Source organism: Coenobita brevimanus, unplaced genomic scaffold (genome assembly GCF_032717465.1).
Source record: "Coenobita brevimanus isolate Jiangsu-jjx unplaced genomic scaffold, ASM3271746v2 jjx.HiC_scaffold_3602, whole genome shotgun sequence".
Lineage (NCBI taxonomy): Eukaryota > Metazoa > Arthropoda > Malacostraca > Decapoda > Coenobitidae > Coenobita > Coenobita brevimanus.
In genome coordinates, this window is record NW_027644644.1 from 51,372 (window position 1) to 72,959 (window position 21,588).

Genomic DNA, 21,588 nt, shown 5'->3' on the forward strand with positions numbered 1-21,588 from the left:
GTATCATTATCCTCATCCTCATCAACATCTATCTCTCTATCGATCTATCAACTGCCACAAGCCTTAATACCATAAGGGGTGGCCAGAATCAAATCGCCTCCGTGTTGCCCTGTCCCCCGTCATTTCACTGCCCTCCCCCCAGCCCACACCCCCCTTTCTCATATACCTCTCCACTTCATCCCTCCATCTCATCCTCCATTTCCCCTTCCCTCTCCTCCCCTCTCCTTCACTCACATACACTCTCCTCATTGGTCTCTCAGTTTACATCCTCTCCACATAGCCAACATCATCATCATCATCATAATTAGTCACTCTGGTTCACTTCCATCTCTGTTCACTCACAAACTCTATCCTCACAAATGTAACACCATTATTCTGGTTGTTGGCACTGTTTTCATTATATCATCACTATTCACTCACACACTCTGCCCTCACAAAAACATTAATATTATTCATATAATAATATTATTATTCTATGGATGTCGGGCCCATTTCACTGAGCATGCTTTTGGTACTTCTCCTAATTTCATATTTCTTCTTTTCTTGCATCAGCATCCTACTTCATTCTATTTTTAAGTGAAAAAAACATGAGGATAACAATGATGATAAAGTTATTATTATTACCGCCACCAATGAAGTTGAAGGAGGTTATATATTCACCTACATTTGTCTGTCTGTCCAGACAGTATCTCCAAAAGTTCTCAATTATATCAATGAAGTTTAGTGGAAGGGTGGGCCATGGGCCAAGGAAGAATTTATTAAATTTTGGGGTGGATCCAAATCTGGATCATGCATTGGCGGAGGTATGCGCTCTTTGAGTGCTTCCTAGTTATTATTATTATTATTTATCATTATTATTAATACCACATTATTATAATTTTGAAATTAAAACCTTACACAGTACCTTCAGATATATATGGTGTGCCACTGCCCATCAGTAAGGACGACCTGGGTGAGGCAGAGGTGTGTGAGTGCAGCAGGGTGTAGCAGCAGCTTCAGACACACCCGCCCACTGACTAGGTGTAGCGCTGCCAGGTCACGCCCATGTTGTGACCCCACCCACACCAGCTGACCAGAGTGTTCCCACGTACGAAACCTTACAAATATATAACAGTGAGTCCTCAATACAGCTGGGTCCCATTAAATGAGTGGGATGTGTTGATGGAAGACTGCTTGGATAGCAAAAGAGCAGACACTTGTATATCAAACAAAATAAAAGGATCGTGAAACTCATATAACAGAGTACATAAATTAAGAGAAAAATAGGGTTAGGCTAACTGACCCTGCTCGCATAACTGAGATCGGGTCTAAATTGCCCATTCTCATATCACTGGTTTCTTGTATAGCAGATACTTGTATAACAGGACCTGCTTGTGTAAATAACATTTTTAAAGTCCTCTGCTTTTATTGTTCCCATGTCCACAACCTTACAAAAAATATTTTTACCATATCCCCTTGCTGTATGTTGCCTCTTTTCATGTTATTATACAGTAAGAACTTCTTCATCCTTACATGTCTCTTTAAAAATTAATAACATATTTTCTGGCTAGAATAAAATACAGTTGACATTATCCAGCAGCAGGATAATGGAGACTTTTTCTAACCCTTCCACCCCAAGGCATCTCTCCTTAGCTGAATAAATCACTAGGTATTTGTCAGAATAAAATATAAAGCATCTCCTCTGGTTGAATGGGTCTACAGTAAATAATGGTAAAACATCGCTCTCATCTTAAATGTCAGGACCAACTTGCCTAACCCCCGGCTCCTACACTCCTCATGGGGCAATGTAGGATTGGATGATGGATGGATGGATGGAAAACTAATTTGTCAATCAAAAATCCACTATAACCTATAAATCTTAATTCCCCTGGTTCCCCAATTTTCATCACCAATTACATGGAAAATGTTGTAACAGTCTGGAACACATCCGTGACTTAATAATGAAGACTGTCTGCATGGCCCTTCTATTGATCAGTGGGTAGATGAGCATTTTGATGGTACAGTCATAAAGACAGAATGATTATGAACTAGGAGGAGAGGAGGGTATTGCATATATGTGTGAGTCTGAGGACAAGGGGAGGCAAGGAAGGCCAAAAAGATGTCTGGATATGGTAAATGAGAGCATGAGAGGGAGAAATAAAAGAAATTTCATGAAACAAATGACTTGGTGAGGAAAAGAAATTTATAAAGATGAACATAACACAGATTTCACTCATTTTTTAACCTGACATGAATTGAACTGGTTTTATCCTACAGGCACTTGTGAGTTACAGAAAAAGAAAACAGACCTTTTTTTTCTTTTACTTTCTCTGAATGGATTATTTTTTAAAACACAAAGGCTCTCTTAATTCCATTTTCTTTAACAGGATTATTTTTTGAAAGGATTCAGTCTTTGGGTTCTACTTCTGCATAAATCAAATGGTTGGTGTAGTTCTTAGGATTTCATTTCATTTGATAAGTTATGGATGAAACAATTTTTAGTAGAGCTTGAACCTTTTGTTTATATTTTCTGCACAAATAACTGGGTTCTTATGCTGTGGCTCCTTAACTTGCCTATAAGCAAGGTGCAGCGGGCTAAAACAACATATGCTATGTCAAAAGATTTCTTATGTTGTGTAGTAATTCAGATGTTTTACCAGTATCATGCTGTCCACATCCATACAGCAGTTCATTTATTTATTTACTTATGCTATGTCCTCCTAGAATGACCTCAAGACAACCTAATATCAGGCTCTCCATGGAATATCTCAGAGCACACCAGACTTGATAAATCAAGGAAATAACCAAACACTAAACTGGACCAGTCTGTGTGTTTCATGTTTTGATCTTTTGTTGCATCTCAACATTCAAGATGGTGAGATGACAATTTTTTTTTATACTCTATGCAGCTTTCAGTGTTCCTCCACAGAGCATTGGTATAAAAATTCTGAGGCATCCCATGGAGAAATGTCAAAGGTGTTCTGTGTCCAAAAAGCCATATTCTATCCTCTGTTTTCTCTCTGTTGTGGTACACTCAGAGTTACTCCATGAAGTTCCTCATATAATAGGCAAGAGTGCAATGGCCATATTAGCACTGCACTCCAGGAAAATCACAAATGCCTGAGAAACGTGAAATGTCAAGAGTAGTTACAGTACAAGGTGTCTTAAAAAGAATTGTGTGTGTTTTGAATTATTAAAATCTGAATAGTATGGTAGGTAAAACACACCAGAGAATTGTATGCGATTTGAATTATTAACACGATCTGAATGGTATGGTAGGGAAAGACACTAAACTGACTCAAAAACATAAGCTTCAGACTTCAAGTAATATCTAGGTTTGATTATTTTTGTGGTAGGTGGTGGTGACCATCATCCACTCACTTGATGTAGTGCTGCCTACTTCTTCCTTCACCATTATCATTTTTTTTCTGTGTCTGTCCTCCTCTCTTCCTATTTCTCCCATCTTTCCTGTCACTTTTTGTTACTCTTCTTTCCTTTTCAGGTGGCTTTGCATTGAGTGACAAGCCTAATGGTTTCCTGTGAGCCAGGAAACCATTTACAGTGCTGGGTGGTGACCATGTAACCAACTCATATGTGTTCTTCCGCGTCAGCAAGTGGGTTGGTGGAGGGTTGGTGCCCCTCCCCGTAAAACAACTAACTCAAACGGCCACCCCTTATGGGATTTTGGTGTCTGGCTACAGATTGACAGATAGAGTACATGAACTGTGTTGAACTCTGGGCCTGTTTCTAGTCCTAAGTACCATATCATTCAGGTTATGCAGACAAAAGTTAATATACATGTTTTTTGAGACACCCTGTACACCTATTGTCACAGGTAAGTACTTCACCATCTTTATTCTCTCCATCCTGTTACTAATTCTTGCTGCTGCCTGGCCTTTTTATTCTCTCTCTCTCTCTCTCTCTCTCTCTCTCTCAGGCTATTGTATTATGGGGTAATTGAAGGCTAGATTCAACTCCTCTAGAACTAAGTCTATCCAGAGCTGAATAAAATTGGTGGTAGCACGAATCAAATGGAAAAATACATTAAGGGACTGAAAGGATTAAAGATACATGAGTCAGAGGAAACCTGTATCAGCCAAAAGCTTAAAGGGAGAGGGAGGGAGAGGCTGAGGATGAGATGGAGGGATGGAGTGGAGAGGTATATGAGTGAGGAGGTTGTGAGCTGGGGGGAGGGCAGCAAGGTGGCGGGGGACATGGCAGCATGGGGGCGACTTGTTTGTGGCCACCCCTTGCGGGATTAAGGGATTTGGCTATAGATAGATTGAGCACATGTATTACTAGTATGTACTGATGTCTCTAAATTCAGTCTTATTATACTTGTTGCAGATAGACACGGGTCAGTCTCCATTTTATGCTTTTATACTAAGAATAATATCCAGTATCTCTGTGCACACTGGAGCTGAAATAGTGTAACCAATTTAAAACAAAAGAGGGAGTAGTGACAGATCTTGCAAAGTTACCAAAGTTGATAATTTTTACCTCAACTTGCCACAAACACCATGATAATTGTATGGCTTTGTGTGATGGAACAGAATCGTGCATTGTATGGCTTTGTGTGATGGAACAGAATCGTGCATTGTATGGCTTTGTGTAATGGAACAGAATCGTGCATTGTATGGCTTTGTGTGATGGAACAGAATCGTGCATTGTATGGCTTTGTGTGATGGAACAGAATCCTGCATTGTATGGCTTTGTGTGATGGAACAGAATCTTGCATTGTATGGCTTTGTGTGATGGAACAGAATCTTGCCTACGGAGATACAGTTTTGTGTTATTTTTATTTTTGTGTCAAGTGGGGTTGGTGGAGGATTAGTGCCCCTCCCTGTAAAACAATTAACTCTAAGCCATTGGCCACCCCGTCTGGGATACATGGCGTCTGGCAATGAATGAATGAATGAATGTGTAGTAAACAGGGCTATCACATATCTGACTCCTTATGGAACAATATTTTTAGAGTTTTAATCACTGCTTTCTTATTTTTGCATAAATTAAAAGGACCTAGTAAAAAAGCTCCTCAACTGCTCAATGAGCAAGGACTGAGGCAACAACACAGTCCATTCCAATATCAGAATTTTACTCATATTTCTCACTCAAACTACATCACCCATATGGGTAACTGTCATTCTAATCTGGAATGGACTATATAGTGTACTGTAGTTCCAGGTGATAAAGTTAAGAGTGTGGGAATATGGGCAGGTGTGAGGGGGTATGTAATGATCAAGTGTAGTTCTAGTAAGGAAGGGACTATGACCGAAGGCCAGTTGATCTCACCTGAGCTGGAGGAAGGTGGTATGTGGAGGTGGAACAGAGGTGAGTGCCATCTTGACGTAACTGCTGTGTGCAAAAAAGACAGGCTGAGTGCGGTGCATGCAGGTTTCACCCGCCCAGCCTGACTCACACTCACATGACCCCTTCCCACCCACACCAACACACCTGTTGAAAAGACAAATTTAGAAGGGAGCAATGAAACTATACTTTACACTAATGCCAGTATCAAATCTTATATAATCACAAGGTGGGACAGTGAGCTGTCTTCAGCTGTGTATACGAAAGAACCTCTGCCATATGTTCCCTATTTTTGCATTCCTCTTTGCTGTCAAGTCACAGTAATTTTAAAAAATATATATATTAATCTTCCATGCTATCTATAAAATTTATATGCTTGTATCCTTCAATTTATATTACCAAATGTATGGAAAAAGCTGGGATATATTGGAATAAATAATAAACAACAAGGACTAAACTGTAACGTACTCCCATATCCCAGGGAAAAGAATACTACCTACTGATTACTTGCACGTCATAGACACATAGTACCTTGTGCTGTCTGGCACAATGGACATACACATATTTACCTACTACTGTACAGTACATGCATAGCCAACATAAATTATTATCATACACTCTGAAAGGCAATACAGTATTCCAGGCTTGCCAATTTCAACCTTGTTAACCTTATGGCTGCATTCCTAGTTACAAAGTCTTCCAAAGCAAATCTCCTCAAGTTCCCTAATGCAAAGGCTCATTCTGAAATCACATAATTTTCAAAGTATGTCTGTAGACTTTCTTATCCATATATATGCCAAAGAGGTTAATGGTTAATTCATGGATGGTATACATACTCAATTAATTTATGAATAACTTACCTAGCATTGTTTTGACAAGGGTGTCCAGCAAGTGTGCAGGCGTCCTGGCCAGGGCAACCTGGGGAACTGTCCTCACCCAACACACCTTCACCAAGGTCTCTCAGCTGAAACACACAGTACACTGCCATTCATTGCTGATTATAAACATTCATCTCACACTCACATCATCACCATCATTTTTACTGCTAAATACTGTAATGGGGTGGAGTACAATCCAGAATAAATGATGTACAAATACTGAATTAGCCATTAAGTCCATTGTTATCTGTAAAGCTAAATTACCAGACTGCACCAGTTACCTCTCCACTGACTCGTAAGTTCCTAATGCAGCCGAGGAATGCAGCATCTGTGACTCGTGCTGGCCCATGCATGCTGGAGGTGTTCTGGGGGAGGGTGAGCCAGGCCGCCCACCTGCAGAGGCGCTGACACACTCAAGGCGCGTTCTTGTGGTGGCAGTGGACCAGCCACTCTGCATTCTCCACCACCCTCACATCGATCTACAACAATTTCTACCATCTGAAAATGAGAAATAAATACTGTATAAGCAAATAATAACTAAATAAATAAATACAGTAATCTCTTGATTATCCGGACGGCCATTACCCTGACAATCCATTTCCTGGATGTTGTGATCTGGCTGTTAGAAACCATTATTTGTACATTTTTCCATAATATCCAGACAAAATGCTTGCATCCAGATGGAAATTATGGCTGCACGAACATTTTTGCATCTGACTGGGCAGGAATAGCCTGGTGGTGCTATCATTGTTGCTAGGTGGCGATTGTGTAGTAAACAGCTCCTCCCAGACAGTTGTTTTGGCAGTGAACATGTTGGTTTTTGTGGTTGTTCCCTACCTGCTTCAGGCATTGTTGTTCCTTGCATGCCTCTTCCTAGGGTGTGTGATGATGGCCCCTTCACCAAGGAAACGGAAGAGGGTAGTGCTGACTCTTTAGAAGCAGGAGATCCTGGGTAAGACTGATGTGGGATGGTCGAATCATGAGTGTTGACGATTTTTTTTTCTAGCTTACTACAGTATACTGTACCATGCTCTTGTTCTATTATTCTATGATTCTATTTCATTTTACCATTATGTTTTGTGTGCACACTGCATTTTTAGGTCTGTTCGACCAGACTGAGTAGTGTTAAACACCAGGAACAAGTGTTGTACGATGTACTGAAGTGACCTAACACTGGCTTCCAAAATTAGGTTATGTACGAAAGGGGGTCAGGGGAGAAGTCCATTATCCCAATGGAACCATTACCCAGACATGCCTTTAGCTCTATTATGTCAGATAATCAAGGGATTACTGTAATATACTGCACATCTGTATTTCAAAATCTTTCATTCATCATCCTAACTCAGTTTCCTGCTACCTCATCTATCTATGATTGTTAAATGTATGGTAAGCCATTACGATATCCTACCTGTGGTCCCCAAATGAGATCCAGCCTGTGCCACTCCCAGTCTGCCAGTAAAGGAAGGTGTGGACCTGCCAGGAACACGGGTCCACTGCCTGAGTCCAGTAACACCTGAGGCCGTCCCCCCACCAGCTGCACACTCACAACATCCTCCTGTAGCAAGCACTACTTTAAGGAATGAAGTTCCTGGTGATGATGATATGATGATGATGTAGAGGAGGAGGAGTAGGAGGAAGTTTGTGAATAAAAATTTGAATGATGATATTAAGCAGTGATAAAATATGCAAAAAGTGCTTCAGCAACTTCTCATTGTCAAATATTTCAGAAATGCAAAAAAAGACAGACTCAATACAAATAGCATTTTTAAAAATTTTTACTTTCATAAACAAGTCTAGAACTGAAATAATGTGTGCGGCTGCTTCATTAAAAATAAAAATGAAAGAAATAAATGAACACAAGATATCACTAGAGATTTAAATACAAGAACTGAATGGCCTAAAAAAAATAAAAAATAGTAACAATTGTATAATACAATATTAATGAGTACAGATCAAAATACGCTGAGACAATGCAAATGATGTTAAATGCAAGTTCCTTATGCGTCAGAACAATTCATAATCAATCCCAAATAAAAAATTGAATTTCTGGACTCAGAGATTCATTTACCTCAGTATCACAACAGGTGTGTTAGGTATTTGTAAACTAGGCAAGTGGTAACAAGATCTGCCAGTGTATATTTTGAAAAGGTTTTGCTTTAACACCTATTAAAGTTTTTTTTTTTTTGAACTCATAATTTGTCTGAACATTCTCTCTTTCGTATCCCCAAGAGAAGGGAAGGAAAGTGTATGCTACCTTCATGGACTTGGAGAAAGCTTATGACAGAATAGATAGGCAAGGTATGTGGAAGGTATTAAGAATATATGGAGTGGAGGGGAAATTGTTGAGTGCTGTGAAGAGTATGTATGAGGGAGCTAGGGCTACGGTGCGAGTGGATGGTGAGCTGAGTAAGTTCTTTGATCTCAATGTGGGACTGAAACAGGGGTGTGTAATGTCTCCATGGCTGTTTAATATATATACGGATGGGGTTGTAAAGGAGGTTCAAGGTAGGGCAGTGGATGTGGGGGTGGCCCTAATGAATGAGGGTGAGATTTGGAAGCTTCCGGTGTTGCTGTTTGCTGATGATACAGTATTGTTGAGTGAAGATGAATGGGAGTTGCAAGGTTTGGTGAATGAATTTGGGACAGTGTGTAGGAGGAGGAAGCTGAAAGTTAATGTAAACAAAAGTAAAGTTATGGTGTTTGAGAGGAATGAAGTCACAGAGTGTGCAGTGAGGTTGGATGGTGAGGATATGGAGAATGTGAGTGTATTCAAGTACTTGGGTAGTGTGATGAGTAAGGATGGAACTTTGGGGGATGAAGTAAATGAAAGGGTACAGCAGGGAAGGAAGGTTGTTGGTACACTGAAAGCAGTGATGAGAAATAGGGAGGTGAGTATGGAAGTTAAGAAGTCACTGCATGATGGTATTGTGATCCCTACCCTGACGTATGGAAGCGAGGCGTGGACCTTGCAAGAAGGGAACAAGTCAAGAGTGAGAGCAGTGGAAATGAGTTACTTGAGAGGAGCATGTGGAGTGACGTGGAGGGACAGGTTGACGAATGAAGAAGTGAAGGAACGTTGTGGGGTAGATGTGGATGTGGTTGAAAAGATTAGGAGAAATACACTGAGGTGGTTTGGACATGTGGAGAGGATGGAGAATGAAAGACTGACTAAGAGGGTGTATGTAGGTGAGGTGGAGGGAGGGAGAGGGAGGGGTAGACCGAGGATGAGGTGGAGGGATGGAGTTGGGAGGTATATGAGGGAGGGGGGGGTGAGTTGGGGGGAGGGGAGTCAAATGGAGTCAAATGGTGGGTGACAGAGTGACCTGGAGGCATTTTGTCTGCGGCCACCCTTTGCGGGATTAGGGCGTCGGGCTATAGATAGATAGATAGATAGACTACTGTTTACCCACCTGAATGGGTGTTGTTTCTGCATTAGTGTGGTCTGCCTCCCCTGCTGGTCCAGCATACAGCAACAGACCATCAGCCCGACCAGTGCGGAACTCAGCAGAGATGTGTGCATGTGTGCAAGGCTGGATAGGAACTGCCCACGCCCACCCTTTACCTCGAAAGTTCCGACTGAGCTGCCTACAGGCCGACCCGCTGGTTCCCTCTGGGCAGACGCATCTGGAGAATGTGCAAGAAGCTAAAATATTATACTAGAAACAATCTCTATTTATCCTTTCTGCAGAGTAACATCTTTTTATAATACAGTACTTTTTTGCTGCTTCCAGACAACTGCATTCAGTCTGGCTGAGTTCCACTGTAAATAGTGTCAATGAAGGGTATATTTAACCCCTCCAGCTCAGAAAGTGTGTCCTAAGGCAAATATAATAATCTGAAAGTAACAAAAATAACACAAATAACATATCACTGGTCTGATGAAGTAACTCATTCAGTACATTTTTGTCAATGAATTTTATCATATTTAATGCAAGATGACTACTGTTTAGTAAAGACAGATCTCTTGTAGTGTAGGAGTTAAAAAAGGATATCTTACCTCTCTGGCTGAAAAGTTTCTTCTACAGTAAATATAACTGTCTGGTGGTAGTAAATAATAATATGAAGAAGTGTCACTGTACTGAATGACTAGAGAGGAGTTAGAACACTTGAACCAGAAGGATGGCATTCCATAGGTATGAACCCCAAGAGGTGACTGTATGCTTTTCCATCAGATAATGTTACAAAGGAAAGTTGTTGTTGTTAAGTAACCCTGGTCTGTCTGGCCAAGTAAACCCTCAACCATAGGCAAGCAACTGGCCCTGCAGGGTCATCCCATGCTACGAATCAATGTTCCATTAAGAACTTCATCACAGCATGGTGTAGGGATGAGAGTGGAGGTTTGGTTCCTGGATGGACACTGCATTTGCATCCCACCCACCCCAGTTATAGGAGGCATCATAGTAGGCCCCACTATTTGGTTATATGGCTGTATGGTTACCACCCAGCACTGTAAATGGTTTCCTGGGTTACAGGAAACCATTAGACTAGTCATTCAGTGTACAGTTACCTGAAGTGAAAGAAAAATTAAGAGGTAACAGAATGGATGGGAAGAAATATGTATAGAGGAGAGCAGACACAGAAAAGTAATGATAAAGTTGAAGGGAGAAATAGGCAGCACATCAAATGAGTGGATTATGGGTGACTCCACCTTCCACACACAATAGAAAGTAGGCTGGTAATCTACCTTTAAATTTACTGGATTATGATCGTGATTAAGGTGATTAACATTCAAGGATTATCAAAGGTAAAGGCTAAAGAGGCAGAAGCATTAGCAGATGGCAGAACTATACTCTGTTTAACTGAAACACAAAAGAAAATTAGAGATGTAAGCTTCAGTAACAGAATAAATATCATAGAAGAAATGAGAGAGACGAATGATAGAAAGGGTGGAGGGATAATGATGCTGCACCAAGATAAGAAAGAAATATCCTTCAACAAAGTAAATACAAAAAATAGAGACATTTTATATGTAAAGGAATTATTAGAGGATGGGAATTAAAGATAATAGTAGTATATTTTAGTGTTAGCAATAAGCAGAGAAATCACTCCATGAGAATAGAAATAGAAAATATATTAGAAAATAGCCTAGGAGAGCCACTGTTGATAGTAGGGGACTTCAGTGGTCATGTTGGATTTAAAGGAAAACAAAGGATGGATGATAATGGTAGAATGATCATAGATTGGATGGAGCAATATAAATTAATAATGCTTAATGATGACATATATTGTCAAGGAGAATACACATGGACAAGGGACAACCAAAAAAGTGTGATAGATTACGCACTTGTCTCAGATAAATTTTATGATAAATATGTAAGTATGAAGATAGATGAAGAGCAGGAGCAAATAGATATACCAGACCATAATTTAATGGAAATTCAACTTAGGGTTAGACAAGCAGGGAAAACCTATGATAGGAAAGACTGGGTATGCAGAGACTACTGCAAATCAGATAAAGAATCTTTGAAGAAATATAGAGATGAATTAGAGAGGTATATGAGAGAGGGGGTGTGAGTTGGGAGCAGGGCAGTGAAATGGCGGGGGACAGGGCAACTTGGAGGCGATTTGTTTGTGGCCACCCCAAACGGGATTGAGGCGTCTGGCAATAGATAGATAGATAGATAGAATTAGAGGAAAATATTGTAAGTGAGAAGGTGAAAAATATAAAGGATTTGGAAGAGAGGATGGTTAATATCGCAAAGAGTGTTCTCAAAGGTAAATATAAGAGGAAGAATATAGGGAAACAAGAAAGGGAAGAAGAACCAGTGTAGTTCACAGAAGAAATTAGAAAAGAGATTAAGGAAAGACGAAGATTAAATAGGAATTGTAGGAATGCAGTTGATAGAGAAGAGCAGGAGAAATGGAGAAACCTGTACATGGAACAAAAGAAAAAGTACAGTTAAAAATCGTAAAAGAGATGAGCATACATGAAGAAAAGGTAGCCAAGGAAATAAAAGAAGATAAAAGCAATGGTAAGAACACATGGAAATATATACGGATGTTGAAAGGAGAGAAGGAAAAGAACAGAACCTGTCTATTGGACAATGTATATGATGAAGATAACAAGAAATTAGACAGAGAAAGGGTAAAAGAAGAAGTTGAGACATACTGGAGGGCTGTATATGGAAAATACCTAAATAACATTAGAGAGGAGTGGAATGGAGAAAAAAGGCAGGAATATATTAGAGACAGGGATGCTATGAAAATGAGGATAGAGAGAGGGAAACAGTGCCAGGTAGTTAGAAGAGGAGGTGAGGAAAATGGAGGCATGGAGTATATAGGCCTATGTAGAGAAGAAATTAGGGAGCACTTAGACATGGCATTAGAAATTAAAAGTGATGTGTCCTATATGGAAGAGGAGATAATAAATGAGGAAAATGTGAAAAACTGTCTAAGAAAAATGAAGACAAAGAAAGCTGCAGGCCCAGATGGAAGAAAACCAGAATTTTACAAAGTTTTCCTAGAAAGTAATGTATTATTACGCACATTAATCGACACAATGAAACAAACACTGGAAACAACGGACATACCAGAAGGTTGGAAGGAATCAAATACGGTCATGATACCTAAAGCTAAGAAGCCTAAAGTTCATGAGTTCAGGCCTATAGCACTAACAAATCCAGGTTACAAACTAATGATGGCAGTACTGAGAATGAGCATAGAAGAACACGTAAAGAGAAATGGATGGGGAAAAGATACTCAAGTAGGTTTTACAACAGGAGGTAGAGTAGAAAACAACATTCTTGTTCTGAGGTACCGGTACTGTATAGAACAGACATATAGGAATAGAAAAATTTTAATAGTTAAATCAGTTGATTTTGCCAAAGCTTTTGATAGTGTTAAAAGAGACTTGATGGTAAAGTTACTAAAGGATTACAAGATAAGTGAAAAAGCAATAGATATTATTACAAAACTATATAAGGGGGACAAAACCAAGGTGAAGTTGGATGAGGGAGAAGACCTTACGATACCAGTAAGTAGTGGTATAAGGCAAGGTTGTACAGGTTCAACCACTTTATTCAAGTTAATAACCTTCAAAATAATTCAGAGACTAGAAGAACTAGATAGGGGCTTTAAAGATGAGGCTTTTAAACTAACATCTCTGTTCTTTGCTGATGATGGGATGCTGTTGGCAAGCAATGTAGAAGATGCAGAAAGAGTAGTGGAACAGGTGATGACAACAGGCAGGGAATGCGGACTAGAAATAAATAAACAAAAAAGTAATATCATAATATTCAACATGAAAGATAAACCAACAGAGATAGCTGGTATAAAGGTTAGTGATAGGCTGAAATACTTAGGAATTACAATTAATGATAGTAGACACTTCTTCAAAGCACAGAAAGAGTCAGTGATAGAGAAGGCAGTAAGAATGGCAAACATGACATACTCAATAGTTGCAAGGAGCTGTTCGAGACTGTTAATCGGAAAAACATACTGGAAGAGCGTAGCCCTCCCAGCAATACTGTATGGCTCCAGTGTAGTAGATTTCACAAAGCAGGAGATAGATAGACTTCAGAGGATAGAGAACAGTGTGTGTAGGAAGATATTAGGAGCCCCAAGCTATACACAACAAGCAGCCTTAAGGGGAGAAATAGAAATATCAAGTATGAGAGCAAGAATTATGGAAAGTCAGCTGAAGTATCTACAGTATATCTTGAGAGGGGAGGGGAATGACCTGATTGAAAGAGTTGTGGGAGAGATGAGTGTGCAAGTTAAAAAGAATGGATTGATAAAAGGACTAATAGAGGGAGGAAGAATGTTGGATATAAGAGGAAGCAATGTGACAAACGATGAGATAAAGAAGAAAGTGCAAGCATGGGATACAAAATTTTGGAAGCAAGAAATGCAAGAAAAAGTGAGCCTGAGAATGTATAGTAAATGGAGAGAAGAGATGGGTGGACAAGAGAAAGTATATGACAACAGGGGAGCATCAGTCATTCTCTTCAGGTGTAGGAGTAATAACATGAACCTGAGAGACAGAAGAAGATTCCGAAATGAATCAACAGAATGCTTTATGTGTGGATACAACACCGAGGATCTGAACCACTACATCCTACACTGCCCTGCCTACAACGAGGAAAGAGAAAAACATCCTGCATTACAGCGTCCGTACCAGCAAGATGAAGAGAATATTATTGGAACACTATTATTCGATAACAGCAACACAGAAGAAAATAAATCAATGTTATACAGATTTTGGAAAATAAGGGAAAAGAAAATAAAGGACTCAATGCCATAAGAAAAAGACCCAGACCACGAAAAGACCACAATAAGACTGCATCAGGAAGTGCCGATACCAAGGCAAGACTTCCGCCATTCAACTGAACTGAACTGAACTGAGGCAAAGCGCTATTGTTTTTGGAAATTAAAGATGGAAGGAGAGGAGATAAGAGGTAGAGGGGCAATGAAGAAGAACTGCAAGAAATGTGGATTTATTGGGAAAGTGAATTACAAGGAACTTTGCAGAAGGTGTGAAGAAGAGGAAGAAAAAAGGAGGGAAGTATGTCACATGCAAGAAGAGGATATAAAGGTATGATGTTTATTTGTAATGCCTGCAAACCCAGGGTAAAAATTAACATGGACCAATGTGAAGAAATGAGGGAAGAGACCCAAGCTATGAAGGAAGAGCTACAGAAAGTGAGAGAGGAGCAGGAAGAGATGGGAAGGAGAATGATATATGAAGAAGGATTGGAATGAAAGAGAGGGAAAGGATGAACGTACAGTGGGGATGAAAGAGAAGTTGGATGAGGTGTGGGAGAAGCACATAGAGCTGCAGGAAAGGATGAATGCCATTTATGGAAGATGGGAGGAAAAGGAGAAAGAAATGAAAGAATTGGTAACTAATATTACTGAGAAGGTGCTTAAGAGTGTAATGGAAAATTTAGAAGAGAGAGAGGATAAGGAAAAGAGAAGGAAGAATTTAGTTGTGTTCAGTGTGCTAGGAAGTGATAATAGGGAGGCCAGAGAGAGAGAAAAAGAGGCTACAGAGGTATGTGCTAGAATATTTAAAGAAGTATTTATCCTTCTTTTTCTGTGCCTGCCCTCCTCTCTTCCTATTTCTCCCATCTTTCCTGTCACTTCTTATTGCTTTTCTTTCCCTTACAGGTAGCTTTACATTGAGTGACAAGCCTAATGGTTTCCTGTATGCCAAGAAACCATTTACAACGCTGGGTGGTAACCATATAACCAAACCATACGTGCTCCCTACGTGTCAATAAGTGGGTTGGCGGAGGGTTAGTGCCCCTCCCCTTAAAACAACTAACTCAACAGTCTAATGGCCACCCCTTACGGGATTATGGCGTCTGGCAATAGATAGATAGATAGATAGATAGATTATGATAACCTTGTCTCAGGCTCCTACACGACTAATGAAGTAAAACAGTACTGACACTTGCTGTTTTTAACATCCTTGGACTGAAAGGGAAAACAAAAAAATCTTGCAAATTGTACCTGGGACGTCTATTATGCAATATACAGCATCCTCCATTAAGACAGGGGTTGGGTCTGCAAGAAACAGGGTGTGTGATGGCTGCCACACTGGGCTGTGCCTCAGCTGGTGGTGAGGCCTGAGGGTGGGGTGACAGTTGCACATGTGAGGTGAGGCAAGCGCATGTGCTTCTTGATGTCACGAGCACAGGAGTAACCAGAGCCGTCCTATTGCTTTAGTGCTGGTTTGACGCAGGTGTTTACTCCCACCTCGGCAATGTCCACTCCAGAGTCAACTGAGATCTGTAGGTGGTGTTAACTCCTTCAGTGCAATTACTGTATGTGTCTTTTTCATTTTAAAGCATCTTCATTATGTGAGCTTTCTTGTTTTATTATTTATTTATCTATTTTTTACTTAATTACTTATTTATTTATCTGTGTGCACAGTAAACCATATACAGTATAGTTAATAATAATATGGGTAATGATGATTATGTCAATGATGATGATGGCATAGGTGATGACAACAGTGATGCTAATGCCGAGGCTGATGATAAAATGACAACAATGATGATGATAATGACATGCTTTGTCTTTACCTTTTTACGGTGGAGAAGGAGCAACTGGTCAAGTGGACAGCGCGAGTGTGTAGCCAGCCAAATTCTCCACCCCTTCCTGCCACGTCCCAAAAAGACTGCCACTGCCTCCAAGGACACCACCCTCACTCCCACACCTGCCACATGGTTGATGGCTGCCTCAACATCTTGCAGAGGTGTATGCCCACTCTCCTGCCCTCAATGAAAATTAGATGTATTATGAAGAGGTATTGTCCTTCTAAGTCTATCTATCTCTATCTATTGCCAGACGCCTCAATCCCGTTTGGGGTGGCCACAAACAAATCGCCTCCAAGTCGCCCTGTCCCCCGCCATTTCACTCCCCTGCTCCCAACTCACACCCCCCTCTCTCATATACCTCTCCACCCCATCTCTCCATCTCATCCTCGGCCTCCCCCTCCCTCTTTCCCCCTCCACCTCACTCACATACACTCTCTTCGTCAGTCTTTCACCCTCCATCCTCTCCACATGGCCAAACCACCTCAGTGTGTTCCTCATAACGCTTCCTATCACATCCACATCAACACCACAACGCTCCTTTATATCCTCATTCGTCAGCCTGTCTCTCCATGTGACTCCACAGGCTCCTCTTAAATAACTCATTTCCACTGCTCTCACTCTTGACTTGTGTCCTTCCAACAACGTCCAAGCTTCACTTCCGTACGTTAGAGTTGGTATCACAATACTGTCATGTAGTAACTTTTTCACTTCCATGCTCACTTCCCTGTTTCTTATCACTGCTTTCAAAGAACCAGCAACCTTTCTTCCCTGTTGTACCCTTTCAAGCACTTCACCCTCCAAACCTCCATCCTAACTCATCACACTACCCAAGTACTTAAACGTACTCACATTTTCCAATTCCTCACCATCCAACCTCGCTGTACATTCACTGACTTCACCTCTCTCAAAGACCATCACTTTACTCTTCCCTACATTCACCTTTAGATTCTGTTTCTTACACACTCTCCCAAACTCATCCACCAAGCCTTGCAGCTCCCCTTCGTCTTCACTCAACAACACGGTATCATCTGCAAACAACAGTACAGGGAGTTTCCAAACACTATCCTCTCTCACCAGGGCCACTCCAACATCCACTACCCTACCTTGTACCTCTTTTATTACCCCATCCATGTACAGATTGAACAACCATGGAGACATGACACATCCCTGTTTCAAACCAACTTTCAAAGAGAAAAATTCACTTAGTTCACCATCCACACGCACTGCAGCCTTCGCACCATCGTACATACTCTTCACAGCATTCAACAACTTCCCATCTATTCCATATATTCTTAACACCTTCCACAATCTTAGTCTATCCACCCTGTCATATGCTTTCTCCAAATCCATGAAAGCCGCATACAACTTCTTTCCCTTCTCTAGAAACTTTTCCACTAAAGATCTGAGAATGAATATCTGATCTACACAACCTCTTCCCTTCCTAAAGCCTCCCTGTTCTTCTCAAACTAATTTCTCTGTTCTTTCTCTAATTCTGTCAATAAGTATCCTACCATATACTTTTCCTATTATACTAAGAAGACAAATGCCCCTATGATTACCACACACTTCTTTTTCCCCTTTTCCTTTGTACAAGGGAATAATTATACCTGACTTCCAATCCTCCGGGACTCTACCTTCTTCCCAGGCCAATCTGCACATCTTCCACATCCATTCTACTACTATCTCTCCCCCATGCTTCAGCATTTCACCACACACTCCATCAATTCCTGGGGCTTTCCCTGATTTAACTTTCTTCATTGCTTCCACAACTTCTATCCTACTGATTTCTTCCTGTCTTCTCACCTCCCTCCTTCTCCCAGCCATTCCCCAGCCACTTATACTCGCATTACTTCCATCCTCCACGTTCAACAATTCCTTAAAGTGTTCTCTCCATCTGCTCACTTTTTCTCCCTTCTCCACTAGTAATCTACCATTTTTATCTTTCACTCCCCTGCTAACTTCAGTTCCACCCTGTCTTACTCTTTTCACCTCTTTCCAGAACATTTTCTTACAGTCCCTCCACTTTACACTCAAATTCCTTCCAAATTCCTCATCCACTCTCTTCTTATTCTCTCTTACTAATCTTTTCACCTCTCTCTTTCTTTCTACATATAACTCTCTCCTCCGCCTCTCAACTTCTTCCATGCCCCTATTTCTCATCCATTCATTGTATGCTTTCTCCTTTTGTGCCACAGCCCGTTTCACCTCTTCAGTCCACCACGCTGTTCCTTGCACCCCCCTCCGTCTTCTCTTCCTTCCACACACCACATCACATGCTGCACATATTTCTTCTGTAAATATTCTACACACACCTTCCACATCCCCCATCTGCTCCAACTCATATTTGCCCAATCGTTCCTCCACTTCTCTCTTATACTCTGCTTTTTTCTCATCCTCTTGTAACCTTTCCACTCTCCTTGCAACCACTCCTTCCTCTCGTCTTTCCCTTCTTCTATTCCTCCATCTTACTTGAACTTTAACTCTGGCCACCACCAAGTAGTGGTCAGAAAGTCCACTCCCCCAACCTCTATAAACTCTTGCATCCAATATACATCTTTGCATCCTTTCAGCCACACACACATAATCAATCATTGCCTTCCTTTCACTCAATTCACCAGTACATGAGCCTTTTTCTAATTCGAATAAAACTGCCTTTGTTAGGTTCAGTCACTGCTAATACTGTAGTTTGAAGATCTGAATATACAGTAGGAAAGACAGTTCTTCTTTGTGTACATTAAAACTTAATGAAATTTCATGAACAGATCCCAGCTAATTCCATCACATCAGTACTGCATGGGATACCTCTAGCATATATCAAAACAGCCTTGTGTTACCAAACTGTGATATGTAAAGGTATGTCATGCTGTTTGCCGGGCTATGGGAAGGCCACTGGGTCTTAATGAATGGGCTGTTATGTATATGTACACGGAAATGAAAAAAAAGAGTAAAAAAAATCACATCATAGGCATGGTAAAAGTTAACCGCAAAGACTGCATAGCAAGACAATGTGAGGTACCAGGGCTCTTAGGAGCTCCCCAACATCTCTTCCTTAGCCATTTACTTTGCATATTGAAGCTTAACCCACTGTGGGACAGGATGACACTTAAATATTTAATTCTAGTCACTGCCAACAATCTTTCAAGTGAAGGAGATCCTTGTCCAACACCTGGGTATAAAACTATCTCAATTAATCCTCACAGGGATTCTGGCTATCACCTCATGAATTATTCTTGCTGAAGGAGTTCCCTGTCCAAAAAAGGTTTAATAATTTACTGCCTTTTTATTATATCCTATACCTTTTTAATATCAAAACTCCACATGACAAACAGAAATGATTATACTAATGCACAATACACAAGGTAAACTTGCAAAAGGAAGGTGTTGTGGCTCTCCTTAGTTTGAAAGTATATGGCTCCTAGTGAGACAACATGAATAACCTGGAGAAAGACACTATGAGTCTAAGATCTTAATGTAAATGAGAGATAAAGAACTTCAACCAAAGTTGGGTTTCTGCCATTTACAAAGTCATTATAATCACTGCTAACTCTTGTGACTTGTATGGCTGATTGAATCACAGTACAGATTGCCAGACGCCTCAATCCCGTTTGGGGTGGCCACAAACAAATCGTCTCCAAGTCGCCCTGTCCCCCGCCATCTCACTGCCCTGCTCCCAACTCACACCCCCTGTTTCATATACCTCTCCACCCCATCCCTCCATCTCATCCTCGGCCTCCCCCTCCCTCTTCCCCTTTCCACCTCACTCACATACAATCTCTTCGTCAGTCTTTCACCCTCCATCCTCTCCACATGGCCAAACCACCTCAGTGTGTTCTTCACAACGCTTCCTACCACATCCACATCCACACCACAACGCTCCTTTATATCCTCATTCGTCAGCCTGTCTCTCCATGTGACTCCACAGGCTCCTCTTAAATAACTCATTTCCACTGCTCTCACTCTTGACTTGTGTCCTTCCAACAACGTCCAAGCTTCACTTCCGTACGTTAGAGTTGGTATCACAATACTGTCATGCAGTAACTTTTTCACTTCCATGCTCACTTCCCTGTTTCTTATCACTGCTTTCAAAGAACCAGCAACCTTTCTTCCCTGCTGTACCTTTCCACGCACTTCACCCTCCAAACCTCCATCTTTGCTCATCACACTACCCAAGTACTTAAACGTACTCACATTTTCCAATTCCTCACCATCCAACCTCGCTGTACATTCACTGACTTCACCTCTCTCAAAGACCATCACTTTACTCTTCCCTACATTCACCTTTACATTCCGTTTCTTACACACTCTCCCAAACTCATCCACCAAGCCTTCCAGCTCCCCTTCATCTTCACTCAACAACACAGTATCATCTGCAAACAACAGTACAGGGAGTTTTTCATCCTTTCTTCCAAATCTTTTATGTCTCTGATATTCTCTCTTTTTATTCTTTTTTCCAATTCTTCTTCAAACTTTTTCATCGATTTTTTATCTGACTTGTAATGTTCTCTTACTATCCATTCCGTTATTTCTGAATTGTTTTTCGTTTCTTTGCTTTTATTTTTATATCCATTAAATTATGATCTGACAAATCAAAAAACTCTTTACCTTCGTCAATGTTCATACTTATATACTTATCATATAATTTATCATTGACCAATGTATAATCTATAGTGCTTTTTAGTTTTTCCCTACACCATGTAAATTCTCCTGTACATTTCTGACATGTGAAGAGAATGGAGAATGAAAGACTGACTAAGAGGGTGTATGTAGGTGAGGTGGAGGGAGGGAGAGGGAGAGGTAGACCGAGGATGAGGTGGAGGGATGGAGTTGAGAGGTATATGAGGGAGGGGGAGGGTAGTCAAATGGTGGGTGACAGAGCGACTTGGAGGCGTTTTGTCTGCGGCCACCCTTTGCGGGATTAGGGCGTCGGGCTATAGAGAGATGGATAGACATTTCTGATCTTCATTTAACATTATAAGCCTATATTTGTCCATCCAATCTAGTATCATCCTTCCATTATCATCTAATCTTTGTTCCCCTTTAAACCCTACATGCCCGTTATAATCTCCTGCTATCATTAATGGCTCTTCACTTCTCTCAATGATAGATTCTATTTCTTCCCTCATTGCTTTGTTTCTATTCTTATCATGTACAGCAAAATACACCACTATCAGTTTCATCTCCCAACCTCTTATTGAACATTTAGCATGTATCATATCAGTATTTATAGTGTTTACTTTGGTGGAGGGTTAGGGCCCCTCCCTGTAAAACAAATAACTCAGAGTTAAATGGCCACCCTGTACGGGATTATGGCATCTGGCAATAGATAGATAGATAGATAGACTTTACTGACTTCTATCCCTTGATTTCCCTTGTACAGAATC

General features: G+C 40.7%; 1 pseudogene; it reads right to left on the minus strand.

Annotated features, from left to right (window-relative positions):
* LOC145390204 (neural-cadherin-like) overlaps nucleotides 1-21,588 on the minus strand; it is a 59,209-nt pseudogene that overhangs the window by 21,853 nt on the left and 15,768 nt on the right.